Source organism: Haliotis rubra, unplaced genomic scaffold, assembly GCF_003918875.1.
Source record: "Haliotis rubra isolate DU_JTF1 unplaced genomic scaffold, ASM391887v1 Scf1624, whole genome shotgun sequence".
Taxonomy (NCBI): domain Eukaryota; kingdom Metazoa; phylum Mollusca; class Gastropoda; order Lepetellida; family Haliotidae; genus Haliotis; species Haliotis rubra.
In genome coordinates this window covers 58477-70225 of record NW_025765586.1, presented here as the reverse complement: position 1 = coordinate 70225, position 11749 = coordinate 58477, and positions in this window count along the sequence as shown.

Here is an 11749-nt window from a genome sequence, read left to right as displayed (position 1 = left end):
GTAGGTGATACTAAGTCCTACGTAGGATATAGTAAGTCCTACGTAGGAGATATTAAGTCCTACGTAGGAGATATTAAGTCCTACGTAGGAGATACTAAGTCCTACGTAGGAGATATTAAGTACTACGTAGGAGATATTAAGTACTACGTAGGAGATAGTAAGACCCAAAAAAATTTTCACCGTGGCCCTACTACGCTTCCGTACAATGCAATATACCTGCATACACACAATACAATCATACCTGTGTACACACAATGTAATCATACCTGTACACACACATTGCAATCACACTTGTATACACATATTGTAATCATACGCTTATACACACAATACCATCATACCTGTACACATCCAATGCAATCATCCTTCTATAAACACAATGCAACCATACCTGTCTATGCACAATACAACCATACCTGTATACACACATACCAATCATACCTGTATACACATTATGCAACCATACCTGTATACACACAATGCAATCACACCTGAATACACACACATTGCAATCATACCTGTATATAAACATATTGTAATCATACCTTTGTACACACAATACCATCATACCTGTATACACCCAATGCAATCATCCTTCTATAAACACAATGCAACCATACCTGTATATGCACAATACAACCACACCTGTATACACACAATGCAATCATACCTGTACAAACATAATGCAATCATAGCTGTATACACACAATGTAATCATACCTTTATACACATAATATAAGCATACCTGTATATGCTCAATATAATCATACCTGTATACACACAATGCAATCATACCTGTACACACCTAATGCAATCATACCTGTATACACACAATGTAATCATACCTGTATGCAATATTCCACCAATATCACGGCGGGGGACACCAAAAATGGGCTTCACACATTGCACCCTTGTGGGGAATCGAACCCGGATCTTCGGCGTGACGAGCGAACGCTTTAACCACTAGGCTACCTTACCGCCCCTTCGCCAAGAGTGTTGGACCACATTTGCATATTGGACGCTTTTGGCTGATTCACAGATGATAGGAAACTGTGTTTGATGACGAGCGGAAAGCGGTGTGCCAGGACAACGTAGTCTGAACCAGAGTGTTAGAGAATATTCTGGAAATGTACCTCGTGGCAGTGTTTTATGCATACAACGGGGCACACTCTACTTGGCATCACTCTACGTCTACAATTGTTACTTATATCGCAATTTCTCAGAACTGTGTTGCTTACACTCAGAAAATGGGTTAATTTCAATAGTTTCAATATCAGAATCGACACTAGCCGTTATGTATGTAAGTTTATGCATGTCAAGTTCGCATTAATCCGAGTACCCAGTGGTGAAATGGGGTTTCAAGGTATACGTGTTTGATGGTGGCTAAAATGAAGCACAGCAGAATTGACTTGGTTACTATGTATGGGACTGGCCAGCGATATGTTAACGAAATTCCGTGTCCAGTCGTTGTTCCATTCGTTCCAGTTATCGATATAAATTTTTAACTGCAAGATTAGATATATACGCATATAGACTGTTTCTAGTTGAGAAATGTATGGTACATGTAAATAAAAGGATAATAAATGTAAAGGTGTCATGGCATGAAGGAATGGATGAGCATCACATTTACGTACGTTTTGAGGTAGTGTGAGTAAGTGTGAGTAAGTATGGCTTTACGTCGCCTTTGGCTAGGAACACCAGCATTGTACCATCAGAAATGGGGACCTTGGTTCCTTTGCTTGACGAGCGAACGTGGACAGCTCGGAAACGACATAAAAATATACACGTAAGGTTGCTACAAATTTGTTCCTTTGCTTGACGAGCGAACGTGGACAGCTCGGAAACGACATAAAAATATACACGTAAGGTTGCTACAAAATTTGTGACAGATTGACATTTTATGTTTCAGCATTATCATATTTTTGAAAAGTAACAACGAAGAATGGTTACAGAAATATTAGACAAGTAGGCTGATCTCATCGCGAGTGTTTGTTTTTTTCTACAAACGGGTTACCTGTCATTCTGGATTGAGTAATGACGGTAGTTATGCATACGTAATTCAACATTCGCTGTTCACGCCATCACTTTTACAGATGAATAAAAGTTTTGCGGAGAGTGAGTGAGTTTGGTTTTACGCCGCTTTTTTCAATATTCCAGCAAAATCCCGGCGGGGGACACCAGAAATAGGCTTCACACATTGTACCCATGTATGGCTGACTGACTGACTGAGTTTGGTTTTACGCCGCTTTTAGCAATATTCCAGCAAAATCACGGCGGGGGACACCAGAAATGGGCTTCACACATTGTACCCACGTGTGGAATCGAACCCGGGTCTTTGATGTGACGAGCAAACGCTTTAATCACTAGGCTACCCCAGCGCCCCTTTTGCAGAGAGAGACCCTGAGTGAAGCTGGTCACATGTAATTTATAAAGACTATATAGCATAAACATTGCTTAAATATGGATCTGTACATTATGTGCCAGTGTTACAGTTCGTAAAACGGGCAGTGGTGTAGCCCAGTGGTTAAAGCGTTCGCTCGTCTCGCCGAAGGCCCGGGTTCGATTCCCAGCATGGGTACAATGGGTGAAGCCTTGTTTCTGGTGTCCCTGCAGTGATGTTGCTGGAATATAGAGACGCAAAACCATACTCCCTCACTCAGTCATTGTTTGTAAAAGAGTGTTTCAATAGCATTGCGTTGTCTCTGTTGTGATTCAGTGAAGGTCAGTGGTGTACTAGTTAATGTACTACAACTGGGAGTCCAGTTTTTTAAGCATCCGGAATATTCCAGCGTAGTCTGAACCAGAGTGTTAGAGAATATTCTAGAAATGTACCTTGGTTATTATGTATTTCGTTTGGACTGGCCAGCGATATGTTAACGTTATTTCGTGTCCAGTCGTTGTTCCATTCGCTCCAGGTATCGACACGGGTTTGATGGTGGCTAAAATGAAACGAACAAGAAATTGTTATTCGATGTTGATAGGTTTGATAAGGGTAAAATTTGCAGGGACTTACGTAATGCTTCGGGTTATCCGTGGTTTAAAGAAGGAGTAAAATGATGATTAAATAAAGTATATGGGGCGACAAAGAATTACTTCGAGACAACGAAGCTCGCTTAGCCGTGTTTGACTGTATAATAGTTGCCTTATTAACTCTTTGTAAATGGGTCAGATGCACTAAAACGTCTTCTATTAACAATAAAAGTAAATAAAAATTAAAAAATCATAAAAATGAAATTATATTAAAAAATGTACATCAGTAAATATGCAAACGATTCCAGTAGTGTTCTTTCTATACACCTTCTGTATTATAACATTTCCCCTGAACTGTCAATCTTCCTCTGTTTCTAATAATTGTTTGTGATGTAATTAGTGATTGTAAATATCTTTGGAGATGGGTTTCATAAGTGTAAAAATTGTCCCCGATCCTTTTCACATCGGGAATGAAATATGTTTAAACTAAACTAAGAAAAATGAAACATACAACTTCAAGGATGACAGCTTCTCGTTTATTGCATAGAGCGACGTTTCTATGTTGATTCTTACACCGTGATAAGCTAAAAGTGATCCATGAAGCTGTATGTTTCATCTTTGATTCACCAACTTCTAGAATGAAATTCAAACCATTAAAACTAAAAAAAGTTTAATGTTGCCCACATGAATCGCTACCAAACGAGATGTTTGTATGAAAACGAAGTCGACCGTGGTGCAGTCAGAGTAACTATTTCTGAATGATTCATAATACGAATATACAACACACTAACATACGCGTTAAGACAGGCGACGTCAGTCAACGACCTTGAGATGTACATTCAAACCTGGATGACGAGTTGGGAACTTAAGGCGGTATTTTCCAGATGTGTTTCTACATTCATCTTCTACGGCCTTGACTCATGACGTTGGAAGGTACATAAAGTTGAAGACATATGAAGCTTGAATTTAGTCGCCTACAATTATGTAGGTACATAAAGTTGAAGACATATGTACCTTGAGTTAAGGGCGCCTACAGTAATGAAAGTTCATCAAGATTAAAACATGAAGCTTGAGTTTAGGCGCCTATAATTATGTAAGTTCATAAATTTAAAACATATGAAGCTTGAGTTTAGGCGTATACAATAATGAAAGTTCATAAAGTTTAAAACATATGAAGCTTGAGTTGAGGCGCCTACAATAATGAAAGTTCATAAAGTATAAAACATATGAAGCTTGAGTTTAGGCGTACTACAATAATGAAAGTTCATAAAGTATAAAACATATGAAGCTTGAGTTTAGGCGTCTACAATAATGAAAGTTCATAAAGTATAAAACATATGAAGCTTGAGTTTAGGCGCCTACAATAATGAAAGTTCATAAAGTATAAAACATATGAAGCTTGAGTTTAGGCGCCTACAAAAAATGAAAGTTCATAAAGTATCAAACATATGAAGCTTGAGTTTAGGCGCTCAAATAATGAAAGTTCATAAAGTATAAAACATATGAAGCTTGAGTTTAGGCGCCTACAATAATGAAAAGTTCATAAAGTATAAAACATATGAAGCTTGAGTTTAGGCGCCTACAATAATGAAAGTTCATAAAGTATAAAACATATGAAGCTTGAGTTTAGGCGCCTACAATAATGAAAGTTCATAAAGTATAAAACATATGAAGCTTGAGTTTAGGCGCCTACAATAATGAAAGTTCATAAAGTATAAAACATATGAAGCTTGAGTTTAGGCGCTCACAATAATAATGAAAGTTCATAAAGTATAAAACATATGAAGCTTGAGTTTAGGCGCCTACAATAATGAAAGTTCATAAAGTATAAAACATATGAAGCTTGAGTTTAGGCGCCTACAATAATGAAAGTTCATAAAGTATAAAACATATGAAGCTTGAGTTTAGGCGCCTACAATAATGAAAGTTCATAAAGTATAAAACATATGAAGCTTGAGTTTAGGCGCCTACGATAATGAAAGTTCATAAAGTATAAAACATATGAAGCTTGAGTTTAGGTGCCTACAGTAATGAAAGTTCATAAAGTATAAAACATATGAAACTTGAGTTGAGGCGCCTACAATAATGAAAGTTCATAAAGTATAAAACATATGAAGCTTGAGTTTAGGCGCCTACGATAATGAAAGTTCATAAAGTATAAAACATATGAAGCTTGAGTTTAGGCGTCTACAATAATGAAAGTTCATAAAGTATAAAACATATGAAGCTTGAGTTTAGGCGTCTACAATAATGAAAGTTCATAAAGTATAAAACATATGAAGCTTGAGTTTAGGCGCCTACAATAATGAAAATAAAGTTCATAAAGTATAAAACATATGAAGCTTGAGTTTAGGCGTCTACGATAATGAAAGTTCATAAAGTTATAAAACATATGAAGCTTGAGTTTAGGCGCCTACAATAATGAAAGTTCTAAAGTATAAAACATATGAAGCTTGAGTTTAGGCGCCTACAATAATGAAAGTTCATAAAGTTATAAAACATATGAAGCTTGAGTTTAGGCGCCTACAATAATGAAAGTTCATAAAGTATAAAACATATGAAGCTTGAGTTTAGGCGCCTACAATAATGAAAGTTCATAAAACCCCTAAAAACATATGAAGCTAACCTTGAGTTTAGGCGCCTACACAATGAAAGTTCATAAAGTATAAAACATATGAAGCTTGAGTTTAGGCGCCTACGATAATGAAAGTTCATAAAGTATAAAACATATGAAGCTTGAGTTTAGGCGCCTACAATAATGAAAGTTCATAAAGTATAAAACATATGAAACTTGAGTTGAGGCGCCTACAATAATGAAAGTTCATAAAGTATAAAACATATCAAGCTTGAGTTTAGCCGCCTACAATAATGAAAGTTCATAAAGTATAAAACATATGAAGCTTGAGTTACGCGCCTACAATAATGAAAATTCATAAAGTATAAAAGATATTAAGCTTACGTTACGTGCCTACAATAATGAAGGTTGGACAATTTAGTCACAGATATAATAACCTTTATTCGATTATCATTTTGACTTGAGTTTTAGTTCAGAACTCGATAAATTATCAGTATTCATTTGTACACATCAAGGTACAAGTTAAAGCCTTGAGGCCAGTGATCGTAAATGTGGGTGAACATTTGAGGATGTCCAAATGTCAGCTGTGCTTACCCTTTACAAGCCCAAGCACACACACCCATCCCAGCACCCAAACAACACACACCCATCCGAACCCCCAAACCACACACACTCATCCCAACCCCCAAACCACACACATACACCCCGAACCCCCAAACCACACACACCCATCCCAACCCCCAAACCACACACACACCCATCCCAACCCCCAAACCACACACACCCCATCCCAACCCCCAAACCACACACACCCATCCCAACCCCCCAAACCACACACACCCATCCCAACCCCCATCCCAAACACACACACCATCCCAAACCCCCAAACACACACACCCATCCCAACCCCCAAACCACCCACACACCCATCCCAACCCCCAAACACACACACCCATCCCCCAACCCCCCCCAAAACACACCTATCCCAACCCCCAAAACACACACACCCATCCCAACCCCCAAAACACACACACAACATACACTCCCCCTCCCCCAACCCACCACACCCCACAGCCCACCAATCTAATAAGAGGATTTCAGAATACAGATCAATCCAAAAGCCAAAGTTAGGATCTCAACCACTACGTTCCTTGAAGCTATACATAGCTTGATTTTAGGCGCCAACAATAATGTCGGTTCATAACGTCATGTCGGTCATAGCTACAATATTGCCCCTCGTACATATACACTTGGGGTTAAATCAGCCCTCATTTACTTCCAGTTGGAATGTTTATGTTAAAATTCTGCTGTGTTTTAGTTCCAAAATCAAAGAGGGAGCTAAAATAAAATTGTATATTAATATTACTTTTTGATCCCCGCACTCAAAAATATTACCGCTATATGGCGGCTGTCTGTAAATAATCGCGTCTGGACCAGACAATCAGGTGATCAACAGCATGAGAATCGATCTACACAATAGGGATACGTGTTTCATAAGAAAAGCGGCTCGATCTACATCATAAATTTATTATTATTATTATAGATTATAACCAAGTGACCTTTTTTAAAACTTTTCATAAATAAGTTTAACACAAATAATACCATTAGTGAAATACCTTTTTTTATATATCTTTTACACCCAATTCTTCGCCCGTCAGCTCTATTATTGGCTAAGGAAATGACGAGAAACATAAAAAATACTGACGGCTTACGTTCCCGCAAAATCGATGCCACAATATACCAGCGCGTTCATTTACAGACAAACCAACATAGCAAGATTAGACTTGTAATCATAGAAACCGCTTGCCATGCAAGGGCGTGTATAACAAAACGATCCATCAACAGCACTGTGGAATGTAAATACAAGTATAACCAGATAAAAAGTGTGCTGTGATATGTGTACTCAACTGAACTGAACTGAACTTTCACTCAAGGCTACAAGAGATAGCATGTGAAGGGTTAACAGAGGACAGTATGTACTCTAGTCGCTTTTAAGCTGTTATAATACATGTACATTTACAGAAATTGATCATTCGTTATCAGTTTATATTTACATTTCCATAGTTTAAACATTGAATGACTTCTTGAGTGAGTGAGTTTAGTTTTACGCCGCACTCAGCAATATTTTAGCTATATGGCGGCGGTCTGTAAAAAATCGAGCCTGGACTAGACTATCCAGTGACAGCATGAGCATCGATCTACACAACTGGGATACGATGGCATGTGTCAAACAAGTCAGCGAGCCTGACAACCCGATCCCGTTAGTAGCGTCTTACGACAAGCATGGGTTACTGAAGATCAATTCTAACCCGGATAAACACGGGTGAATAACTTCTTGTATAATAACAATAGATATATTTGTTCTGCCATTGCATGTACAGAATGGAAGCTTGTAACAAGGCCGGTACCTAGGTAGAATTCTGTTTTAACTTATTTTTTTGGTTAAGTTTATTGAATCAAGATTTTGAGGATGCCTCATGTCAAAGTGCCAATGTTGGGTGAACTGATTTCAAAGACCATACATTTAAAATAGTTTGGTATGCATGAAGAATGATATATCCAAACATCATTGTAACCTTGTAAAAATATTTTGAATTGCTGAGATCCATTTGTTAAAATAATTATTATGCATTTATCAAGCAATAATTTATGCATAATAGAGAACATTGATGGCGATTTTTCATTGATTAGTTTTGTCCATTACAATTGTAAAATGCACGTGCATAAAGTAGAGTGTCATTTCAGATAGGTAACACTTTTATATACAATCAAGGTGAATCGTTTCCGCCATAGTCCCATTTTCAAAACCCTTGATTTCGAATTCCGAACCATAGGGGCTGTGGGGTAACCTAGCGTCCGCTCGTCATGTCGAAGACCTGGGTTCGATTCCCCATATGGGTGCAATATGTGAAGCCCATTTCTGGTGTCCCCAGCCGTGATATTGCTGGAATCTTGCTTATTTCAACCATACTCACTCACTCTGAATCATAAATTGGGATGGGGATTATTACTGCATCAAATAATTGTAATGGCAGGATATCGAAATTTTACGTAACCTAACTTTGGTCAGTATGAAAATTAATGCATTGACTTTGATTTTTTTTTCACACAATAATTGCTTGTTGCAATCGAAGGTACATAACTTTTTCAACTTTCCTCCAAGGTATTCACAGTTTTTTAACACAATATTATTTAGAGTAAACGTAGTGGAATAATCTATCTTTAAATTACCAAATATGAGAAGTTTGCATTTGTTCATACATTATCTTTAGCTTCCATTTATCCCAAAACGGGTCAAATGTACAAAGAAGTCTTTGAGAGTCATCCTTATTTGAAGCATATAGAAATGCAAATAATGTACACATTCAGAGACGTATCATCAATATCAATTCCACCACATTCTTTTCAGTTAGAAATTCCTCAACATCATTACGGAATGGTGAGTTAGTTTGAGTTAAAATGTAATTAAAGTCACATCTGCATTATTTCAGCCCTATTTTCACTGTGAGAGTTGTGTATATCAAAATGTATCTATCGACAAAGGACAGTAAAATTACACAAATTAAGACGTAAAACTAGCAATTTATCATAAAACAATAATTATACATGCAACAATACAATATAAACATGGGCTATAGATTGCCAACAACTGAAAGTAGATCACCATGTTGCAGACTATGGGGCATTAAGGAATAAAGGAAGCAGCCAAGAAGTACACGTACTGTAGTGCACGTACTGAGTGAGTAAGTGAGTGGGTTTAGTTTTACGCCGCACCCAGCAATATTCCAGCTATATGGCGAGCCTGATCACCCGATCCCGTTAGTCGCCTCTTACGACAAGCATGGGTTACTGAAGATCAATACTCTAACCCGGATCTTCACGGGTCGCACGTACTGTGGAAGCCGTGTGTATTTTAAGCGATCATAAAGTAACTGTGCATTATTTGATGTTATGCCATGTTGATTCAAAAAAGATAATAACATGATCCGTAGGCTTTTCCGTAATCACTGTTTAACTGTTGACAGGATAATATCAAAATCTGTATGATTTGACACAAGGCATCGTGACACGCCCTTGAAAAGGTGTGGTGTAAAACACCAGTTCACAAATTCAGTATTGTGTGTGTCCACCATTGGCTTTGGTGCAGACTTGACAATTACGACACTAAGCGGTGTTTTTCATGTCTGAACCAACACTTGTACCAAAATAGCTAACGTTGATGGCTGATTCTGGGCTTAACGTAAACGTCGTTCCATTTCATCCCAACTATGCCCAATAGGGGACAGTTCCGGAGAAACAGCTCACAAGGGGAGTACCGGAATGCTCTGTTGTCTCAGTAAATCTGTCACAACATGGACTTCAATACCCTGAAATTTCGTATGACCAGGGTAAGGTTTGTAATATATTTAATAAATGATAGTTGGTAATGGGTAAATAGAGTGTTACAATACTGACATTGATTTAACATGTTTTTCAATGGTTCGGGAACATAACTGTCACATTGGGTTCGTTAGCGTGTCCAACCACACCATAATGTACTGAGATCATTAGAAACACAGTGTTATGAGGGTGTGTTTTTTGTAATTTGCAATAACATTGATTGAGTGATAATTGTTGTGGATCACAATGTTTTGGGTGTGGGTTGTATGTTCAATGGCAATGGTGTTTTTGGCGTCACGCCTTTTTGATAGCTCCAGAGCTACCTCCCTTGGCTTGTTTATTTTGTTTTGTTATGTCGCATGTTCGACGAATTCGACATAGAGTTCTGAGAGAATAATGGTGCAGCCTGACTTTGCTGGAATGCTCGAGAACTGTGTGAGAGCTATATGGGGGCTGGTTGTTGTGTAGTGCGACTCGGAATCACATGGGACTTTATTACATAACTGGATTTGTGTACATCTGTCTGCCATCATCATCGTCTGACCTACATTTCAAGACTGACCTCGCGTGCCTAACTGCTCTCATTGTAAACAACATTCATTCAGTATATATCTGCTCTCACTGTAAACGTCAAGACTCTGGTGAGTTAATATTTTATATTTGTGACCCAACATTATAGATTTGTGACTCAATTGCATTGTACTAGATATCTGTATTGTCATTCATTGTAGATTGCTCATTGTTCGTCAATATATTATTGAAGATTTTAGACTTGTCTGCGTTCTATTTTGCTGGTTCAAAGGGGACTCTTAAACCTTTTGTGACGGCAAATTATTAACTTGTGGGTGGTAATTTGTTTTGTTTTTACACACCAGATACCGTCTTAAGTTTTATTCTGACTAAACCTCGGCATTTTCACATCAGGTGAAGATCTATCATGTTGACTCCTTTATATTTGAATTTGACATTAAACTTTATGATGCCAGTTTTAACCTCATGAAACCTGCTTGCAACAAAGATCGACCCATAGTGATATGTATGTTAGGGAGCGTGAGTGCGTGCGTATGCGTGTGCGTATATGCGTGCGCGCGCGTGACTGTCTGTGTGTGTGGCGTGCGCGCGTTACTGTGTAGGTGGGTGGGTGGGTGTGGATATGTGTGTGTGGGGGGGGTGTGTGTTTATATAACTGACCTTCTGTACACTATTTATAGGTCATGCAAAGCAGACACGACTTATTACAATAAAAACACAGATACAGACAGTTGTATTCACTAACAAGTGAACCGTTAGGTCCTTAACTTTATGACACAACTGTATGAGCTATCTAAGTGAACAAATTCATTAATTTTCCTCTTTTTAAATAATTGAGTGAGTGAGTGAGTTTAGTTTTACGCCGCACTCAGCAATATTCCAGCTATATGGCGGCGGTCTGTAAATAATCGAGTCTGGACCAGACAATCCAGTGATCAACAGCATGAGCATCGATCTGCGCAATTGGGAACCGATGACATGTGTCAACCAAGTCAGCGAAACTGACCACCCGATCCCGTTAGTCGCCTCTTACGACAAGATAGTCACCTTTTTATGGCTAGCACATGGGTTGCTGAAGACCTATTCTACCCCGGATCTTCACGGGTATTTTAAATAATTACAATGTATTATTGATTCCCTGTGTCAAAACTGTAATAAAAGAGTAAACATGCCCACACTTGGTATTACCTCTTTTTTCTTCGGAATCCAGACATTATTGTTTACTCAAGTCTCAGTTACCCGAAGGAATATACTGTACACCTATTTTGACTCAGTGTCTAGGGCAGACAATAC